This window comes from Aquarana catesbeiana, linkage group LG09 (assembly GCF_042186555.1).
Source record: "Aquarana catesbeiana isolate 2022-GZ linkage group LG09, ASM4218655v1, whole genome shotgun sequence".
Lineage (NCBI taxonomy): Eukaryota > Metazoa > Chordata > Amphibia > Anura > Ranidae > Aquarana > Aquarana catesbeiana.
In genome coordinates this window covers 318,158,294-318,167,557 of record NC_133332.1, presented here as the reverse complement: position 1 = coordinate 318,167,557, position 9,264 = coordinate 318,158,294, and positions in this window count along the sequence as shown.

The following is a 9,264-nucleotide window of genomic DNA, read 5'->3' as shown; positions in this document are numbered from 1 at the left end:
GACTTTCTGCTGATATAGTAACCCATTAAGTCTGCACATTGTAGGTTAACTCCACTTGGCCACCTAGTTAAACACCTACGTTCATCTCATTCTGGAGATCTTCACTGTCCAACCCTCTGCCTACTGTACACATGTGCTGCTACCTCTATCAATCCCATGGCTGGTCTGTACTCTGTAGCAAAGTACAGTTCAGCCTTAGAACTGAATGAGGCCTAGGCTCGTAACTTGGTGAAACCTTTCTTGAACAAATACCAGTCCACCCAGTGAAGATCTCTGGAGCAAATGACACTCGGCCACATAACTAAACACCTACCTTCACCCCCTTTCTGGAGACAACCTCCTTGCGAACCTGCACCTATTGCATGCAGGCAGCTCCCTTAATCATTTCTGGCTGGTCTGTAGAGGCGTACAGTCCAACTATAGGATTGAATGAGGCCTTGACGCACAGTAGGGTCGTAACTGAACAGGACCTTTTTTTTTTTTGACCCAAGGCTTGGCTATACAGTGAAGATCTCTAAAGAAAGCTTCACTCAGCAATGTAGTTAAACACCTACCTTCACCTCATTCTGGAGAACCTGCAAATTGTGCATACTACCTCCAATTATCCCTATGGCTGGTCTGTAGAGTACAGTCCAACCATAGGATTAATTCCAGGCTTAGAAGGACATGCACAGTAGGCTCGTAACTTGGTGGGACCTTTTTCAAACAAGGGCTTGGCTACACAATGAAGACCTCTGAAAATCTGCACCTATTTTGCATACTACCTCTGTCGTTCCTATGGCTGATCTGTAAAGAAGTACAGGCCAACCATAGAATTGAATGAGGCCTTGGTGCACGTTCGGCTTGTAAATTGGTGGGACCTTTTTCAAACAAGGGCTTGGCTACACAAGATCTCTGGAGTAAAGCTACAGATTAGGAAAGAAGGGTAACCATTAAAGGTAAAGTGAAGTTGTCTTTTAAATATTCCATGACTGCACATTCTCGTGGTTACCAGGTAATTCCTTCAACTTGATCACATTTGTTCCAGGCTGCTTGTCGCCTAACAAGTCCTTCAAGGTTAGCCCTCCTTTCCCCTCTGACAGATCTATTCATATGTAGAACTGGTCTAAGTTATTTTAAAAGCTTTCCTTTGTCAGTAAATTGCATCATTAGGGATGAGGTTGTGGCTCTGTGTAGGACACAAGTTCCTCCACACCTAACTGGCCAAACAATGTCTTTATGGAGCTGGCTTTGTACATGGGGCGGGGGGGGCAGAAAAGGGTCTTCACCAAACTGTTGCTACAAGGTTGATAGAGCACAATTGTCTACAGCAGGGGTCTTCAAACTATGGCACTCCAGTTAAGGGACTACAATTGCCGTCATGTCAGTTTTACAATGCCTCATGGGATGTGTAGTAACACAACAGCTGGAGGGCCGTAGTTTGAAGATCGCTGGTCTCCAGTGTCTTTGCATGGTGCAGTATTACCAGGACCCTTCACTGGAGACACCTGAACTCCATTTTTGTGAGTGGGTACTCATTGTAGGTGGCATGGTCAGGTGTCCCTTTCCATCATATAGTGTATTTAATGAGCCAGACACTGAAAATTCAATGTCATTGGCCCAGATCCTTCATGTGGGTCAGCTGTTTGGAGGCCACCAGGAGTATGGCTTCCACATAGGAATGAATAAGGCGCGAGGGGACACGATGGGGACTTTTTGGTTACAAAGGCTTTGAGACCCAAGATTGTCGAGATAAGCATTTTTACCAGGTGGGCTACCCTCAGGGGGGCCTTGGAGGAGTAATGAAAGGCCTATCTACTACAGGTGCGTGTCGTCCTTTAGGAAAATGGATGGAGACCTCTAGGGCCCATTTACACCTCCAAGGCTATGCACTGCAATGCACACACTGCTGCATTGCGTTCTACTATGCTTCAATACCCGTGCATTGGGGTGTCGTTCACAAGGACCAATACGTGTATTGCGCGTTGGGGTACTGTTTGCGCTCCCACAGCTCCGGTGGCGGTAATGGGCCCTTAAATGGTGTCCACCTTGTGCTGACAAGCCTACTATGTATTCAGATACCAGTGGACTGTAGCATAGGCTGTGAAAGCCGTAAATCCATATCACTTTGTTGCTCGTGTGTCATGCGACTATAGAAACGGCACCTGTCCTCAAGCGCATTGCTGGAACGCTGTCCTGCCGCAGGGCACTTGTTAGCCGTAGCACATATAGGGTTTATAATTCCCTCTTGCAGGGTTATTCTTGATTAGTGGGATGTGATGGCATTGGGTCATGAAGTGGGGAGAGGGGAGAATAAATGCATTCGCTAGGTTTTGGTTTTTTGGCCCCCCCCCCCCCATTACACAAACAGTGGTAAGTTTGCCATAATGATGATGATATTCCGTAGCGGCATTTCAGATTTGCTTTCCTGAAATGTCCTTGATTGCTCACGGCAATTTGGTTGTAGATTATGTGCTGCCTTCGGTAATCCTGTTAAAACCTCATCATCGAGCCCCGGTTAGGGATTGTACACTTAATCCCTTTGCTATAGAATGAGCCAAATGGACGGTTATAGCTTCTTCCCAAACCCCCCCCCCCCCCCCCCCCCCCCCCTTTTTTTTTTGCTCTACAAAGCTGTTTGCTGAATGGAACGGTAGTTTTCCGAGCCAGAAAATTGTATTAAAAAATAAAATTAATTTAAAAAGCCCCCTGCAAAAGACTGGTGAGTGGGGGGGGCCCCAGGAGCCAAGGCCTCCTGCAGAAGACTGGTGAGTGGGGGGGGGGGGGGGGCCCAGGAGCCAAGGCCTCCTGCAGAAGACTGGTGAGTGGGGGGGGCCCCAGGAGCCAAGGCCTCCTGCAGAAGACTGGTGAGTGGGGGGGGCCCCAGGAGCCAAGGCCTCCTGCAGAAGACTGGTGAGTGGGGGGGGGCCCCAGGAGCCAAGGCCCCTGCAGAAGACTGGTGAGTGGGGGGGGGCCAAGGCCTCCTGCAAATTCGTCACCGTTTGTCACTTCCTGGTTGGGTCATATCCCAGAGTCCCCGCCCCACTGCATGCTCTGGTCTCTTCCACCAGCCTATAGCGATCTGGGTATTCGTGGATGAAACCACTGCACCAACTGGGGGGGGGGGGGGACTCGGAGCCGATGCACCAGGAAGTGTTGAATGATGAAGTTTATGGGAGGCCAAAACTTAAGAACCCAAATTTTGGACTCCAAACTCAATAGTGAAATATATGGGCTATTCAAATGAACATGATGTCTTTTTTGTATATTTTATATCTGGTGTTCAGAAGGTGGATCTTCTAGGTGTGTGTGTGTGTGTGTGTGTGTGTGTGTGTGTGTGTGTTTTTTTTTTTTTCTTTTCAGGTTTTTTTTTTTTTTTTTTTTTTTTTTTATATGACCGCATTTGATTCTCCAACAGTGAATGTTTGCCTCACGTTTGCTGCGCTCTATAAATGAACTCTGTAGACTATACAGTCTTCTATTTTGTGTTTTTTTTTTTTTTTTTGCATTTCTTTTCCATTGAAAATGATCTTTGCCTGTGAAATTTGTACCAATTTATTTTTTATCCTGTTTTTTCCTAATTGTGAACTTGGCTGCCTTTTGTATTGACGTAGCGCATTGTAACAAGCTTTTATGTCTAGCGGGTATTGATTTGAGGTTACAGATTTCGTCATTTGACTACCTCGCCTTTTTAAAGAGCAATTTCCATCTTTCCTCCCAGTTCTCGGTGTTGACTTAAAATGTCGTGTGTTGGGTTTTTTTTTTTTTTTTAATTATATTTTTTTAAGCATTGCCGCCATTTTCCATTTTGTGTACTTTGATATCGTCCTTGAAGGTTTCGTCATCTGTCCATTCATTTTAGATACACTTTTTTTTTTTTTTTTTTAAGGTTCAGTTTTATTCAATTGCACATTTTACAATTGTGCCCTGATGTCTACTGCAGAAATATATCTCAAAGGCTCTAAAGCTCACCCCCCCCCGACCCACTTCTACGTCTCCAAAGCTCACCCCCCCCCGGTCCATTTCTTCATATTTCTGCACTACTTTTTTCTACTTTACACTGTCTTGGTTCTATGTTGGGTAGTTTCAGAGTTTACATATAGCTTATATTTATCCACCATCTTGGTCCTGGATTTGGAAAGGCGCTGCATCATGAGAGGTTGCCACAAGCTCCTCAATACATAGAAGCACGGGTTTATTTCATGGTGGCTGGAATGGTGGAGGGAGGACAACTCGGAAGGTATGTATAACTGGGATGGGGCTATCAAGAGACTCTTTTGGGACCCTGAAGGTGATGAGTCTGTTTTTTGTGGGCTCATTCCTGGGACAGCTTCTACATGCAGTACTCTGTTCGCCAAGCTTTTTTTGCTTTTTCTAGCCATCTGCAAAATACTTCGAACGAGAATGGGATTATATAGTCTGCTGTGCTGAGTGGAGGTACAAGACTTGGTGTAGTCGAAGTAGAACCTTGTACTTTGACTATTAACATTTTAGTATGGGTATTTACCAACCTTCATTCCAGAGGGACCACACTTGATATGCCCTTCTTCTGAGCAGTCCCACCCTAAACATACCTACTTTGTGTGGTCCCACCCCTAATCTTGTAGGAACCACCCACTAGCAGGCGCAATCCTCCTGAGCCAATACCCTTAAACTACTGCACATTCTGAGTTCTTCAAACAAGGGAGGTGCAGTAGTTTTGGGACACAGCATGGTAGGAACTTGGGACAGAGATGCGGGACCGTGTCTTCGGATTCGGGAAGGTGGCAATTCTGATTGGTTGCTGAGGTTGACCTCACTTAGGGCATTGCTTTACTAGTTTACTATGAAGGCAATAATGAAGATGGTGGTGCAGGTAGAATTGTGGTCCAGGAAGCCTCAACATGGACCATGCATCTTCAAACCTGGCCATGTGGGGGCTCCTCGTGGTCTCTTTTCCTTTTTTAATAAAAGTAAGTTTGTTTAAATTGGGGTCAGGGTTGTAATGGGTAAAATGGTCATGGGATTTTTTATTTTTTTTTTTGCTACGCTGTAGCTCCTGGCTTTAATCCTTCACAAGACTCTACAGATGTCAGGAAAATCCTCCGCTTGAAAGTGGAAATTGATCTGATGATCGGAGCTGAAAATGACCTCTTAATCTTCACCTCGCATCTCAGGATTATTTTATGCTGAAAACAGAATTTGCGGGCCGCCTCTTTTGTGCCGACCTGCAAAATATTGTGTGATGGTGGGATCAGTGAAGGCTTTTTATGATTTGATAGGTCTTAAGTCAGAGTTCTGGTGGACATAGTGTTTCTTTTTCTTTTTAATGCTGATAAATTGGTCTTTTATAGTTAATGGAAAATTTTAAGGGATCGGGATCTGCTAGAACGTGCCTGGTTGCTTGATCTTTCTATGTTGAGGATAATAACCTAGAGCAGTGGTCTCCAAACTGCGACCCTTTGCTTGTCTTTTTATCTGGCCCTTGCAGCACTTTTACATCCACTGACTCCAACAATGGGGCACTTCTTCCACCTGACACCAATGAAGGGGCCTAATTCCTCCCGCAGACACCAATAATGAGTCACAATTCCTTCCACTGACACCAAAGGGGCACTATTCCTCCCAAGGACACCAGGACATTTTACTACTCCCACTGACCAAAGTCTGACCGTAAACTGGTCCTTTTTTGTTTAGAAAGTTTGGGGACCTTTGACCTAGAAGAGCAATGATCTGGGGTCTCTGTATAGAAAACAAAGTGCAAAGATGTTCTGGGCACAGGAATAAATGCTAGTTTCTGTATGCTATTCTGTAGATGGCTGTCTAAACATGGACATATTAAAGGAGTTGGTCAAAATATCTCATCTAAAACCATCTGCTCTATTGCAGGCCACTTGGGTCCTCTACACCAAACTGCTCAAACTATGTCTTTATGGAGCTAGCTTACCATTGGTGCTCCAATTCGTTCCAAAGGTGTTCAGTAGGGTTGAGGGTCAGGGCTTTGTGCAGGACATGAGTTCCTCAATGACCTCAAACCTACTGAACACCTTAGGGATGAGAAGCCCTCCTCTCCAAAGTATTCCGTAGAAGGTCAGGTACTGATGTTGGATGAGAACCTTATACCAAAGACCTTTCAAAAGTAGAGTTGAGGTCAAGGCTCTGTGCAGGACATGAGTTCCTCCACACCAAACTGGTCACTCCATGTCTTTATGGAGCTGGCTTTGGTTGCAGGAGCACAGTCATGGGGGAACATAAAAGGGTCTTCACCAAAACTGTTAAAACAAGGTTGTAAAAGCATAATTGTCTACAATGTCTTAGATGGAATATTACCAGGACCCTTCACTGGAGACATGTAAACTCCATCATTTTAGAGTGGGTGGGGGGCTCCCTTATTTGGCCATGTAGGTAGGTGTGGTGGTTAGGGATCTGCTTACTTTTTAGCTTGATGGTGGGCGTGATGGAAAGGGGTCTACAAGTTTTTGTCCAATAAACTTCACAGGAGACACTTGATCTTCATTTGAAGAAGGGTCACATAGTAGGTGTGATGGTTGGGTGTCCAGACGTTTGGTCATATTGGAAGGCTGGCATTTTCTTTACTTTCTACACAGACTATGGAAAGCCTGCAGAGCATCAGAAAGCATCAAGGAAAATCAAAAGTCAGATGGCTGAACATGGAGGTCAATGTCTTGTATTTATGCCCTTGTGATCTGCTATTGGAATGCGTGTTTTGTGTTGGATTTTCCAGTAGACTATGCAGAACAAGTCTTCAAGCAGTAGAGCCTTGGCACGTAGGTTTGGGTAGCCCATACCAACATTCTTGGATGGCCAATAGCCTAGTTCAATGGTTCAGAACATCTAGTACCCCCCCCCCCCAACAGATCATGATTTCAGGTTTCCACTCCACATCGAAATCCATGCTAATTTGCTTAGATTTGGAGTCTGATCCTTTATCGAAGAGAAATTCCCAAAGCCTGATCTGCTGGGGGATACCGAAGGACTGGGGTTGGGAACCACTGGCCTAATTGGAAGCACTCTCTAGTACCAGCCCTCAGGAACTCCTCTCCAAATAAAGGGACAACGTTGATTTCCTAAACATCCGAGCTCTCTGGCATGCTATGCGTCAGCTGAACATGGCAACGCCGGTCAATGAGACATCCCAAGCATGGAACGATGCAGGGCTCTCCATTGTTGCAGCGTTCACCGAGCATAACCGATTGTCTGCGTGCCAGGGCCATTTTGGTTCATCTTAGATGCCAAAATGCTTATTATCCGGCGCTCATTCTGTGCGCTCGGTATGCACAATTTCATCTCTAAAGAACGTTGACAGAGCCATTAAAAGTTGTCTCCTACCATAACGAATCTCTTGTGTAGGGGGATCATTCTACTTAAGAAAAACCTTGAGCTGTGTGCGTACAGTTATGCTTTTTGTTTGTTTTGTGCGTCTTGCACTCGCAAAACTAATGCGCTAATGTTTTTGTATAATCTTCCCAGTGTGGGGGGTTTTTTTTTTTATTTAATTTTTTATTTTTATTTTTTTTTTTTTGTGCTTCCGGCTGATGACTGTTTTTTGTAATACGTCTGAGCGCCGATTTACATTACTAAGCCTTTCCATGCCCACACACACATTCAGCCTTTTGTACACGCTTTAATTGATTTATTGGCTTGTAACTTTTTTTTTTTTTTTTTCCAGAAATAATTACCCTGATTCATTGCATAGGTAGGATGTGATCTTCGGCTGTGAGACAGAAATGTAACATCTCTCAATCTGTGCACACCTAATTACGTCAGTGTTTTGAGTTTTGTGGCATTCATGCTTAATCTCGACTCGCACATTTGTTTCATCACTCGTTGCTCATTATTACCCGCGCCTGACACGGGGCTGACGCTTTTCTCAGACGCTGGAGAATACGGAATGGGTTGCATCAGGTTGATGCATTCCAGGGGCTTGGGATTGATCTTGGAGCGGAGCTGCTGGGTAGGCTCCTCCAATTGGAGAAGAACTCGAGGAGGCTTTTCTGTTGGTTTGTTCTCCTGTTGGTTCCTAAGCTGGAGGGAATGCCTGATGGGATCCATTTTTTTTTTTTTGTCATAGTTGATGTAAGAAGAGGACAAACCTTTCACCAACCTGGGCTGTTCAAACGGAGAACATAATGAATGAAAAAAAATACATGAGTAGAGGTTTACCTTCAATGTAAAGATCTAGCTAATCGTTTGATGGACACGTGACCTTCACACCTAACTACAGTAAAACCTTAGATTGGCCTTTCTCAACCTTTTTTCCACAGAGGAACCCTTGAAATAGTTCTCCAGTCTCGGGGAACCCCTGCTAAAAATTTGAAATCTACAACTCGTGATACATTGGTGTTATGGTCAGTGGAAGAATGGTCCTTAGACTTGTGCTCATTGGGAAGAATTGCCTCCTTACAGATGGCTAAAAAGATCATTGGTGTCGGTGGGAACTTATCCGAGAGGCAGAAATGGCCCAATGCTGAAGGAACCCCTAGCAACCTCTGGAGGAACCCTAGGGTTCCATGGAACCTTGGTTGAGAATCGCTGCCTTAGATTGTGAGCAAAATTCACTCCGGAAACATGCTTGTATTCCAAAGCACTTGTATATCAAAGCGAATTTCCCCATAAGAAATGATAAACTCAGATGATTCGTTCCACAAACCATTTATTCATAAGTCCTTCAGTTTATAGTCCATATAAAAATATTAAAGCGTTCAGGTTGTGTAACCATAGCGTGACCAGGTTGTGTAACCATAAAATGTCCTTCCACAAATGAATGAAGCCTCCACGAGGGGATTAGAAGCAAAATCCATAAGGAGCTATAAAAGAGAAGAGAGGTGCCTCCAAGTGTAGCAATATGGTTGCATTTAATGAAGGTACAACATTTAGCAACTCACATGGTTGATGATTAAAACAGACTCATCTAAGTATGCAGTCATCCGGGGTAAAACTGTCCACACAGACCATCCCCCGCACCGCCGTCTTATACCGATGTCAGTCTGCAATCGCGACTGGGAAGACTACCTGCAGTAGAGATTTAAAAGCGAGGCTTGAACCACTCGTGGAAGGGACGATGGCGGTGCGGAGGATGGTCTGTGGACAGCTTTACCCCTAATGCCTGCATACTTGGATGTGCCTGTTTTTTAATCATTTGAGAGTTGCTAAATGTTGTACCTTCATTAAATGTAACTGTATTGCTACACTTAGAGGCACCTCTCTTCTTCTCTTTTGATATTCAGTTGTGACATGACGCTACTTGTTAATCAAGTCCAAAATGTATGAAAAGAATGTTTTGCT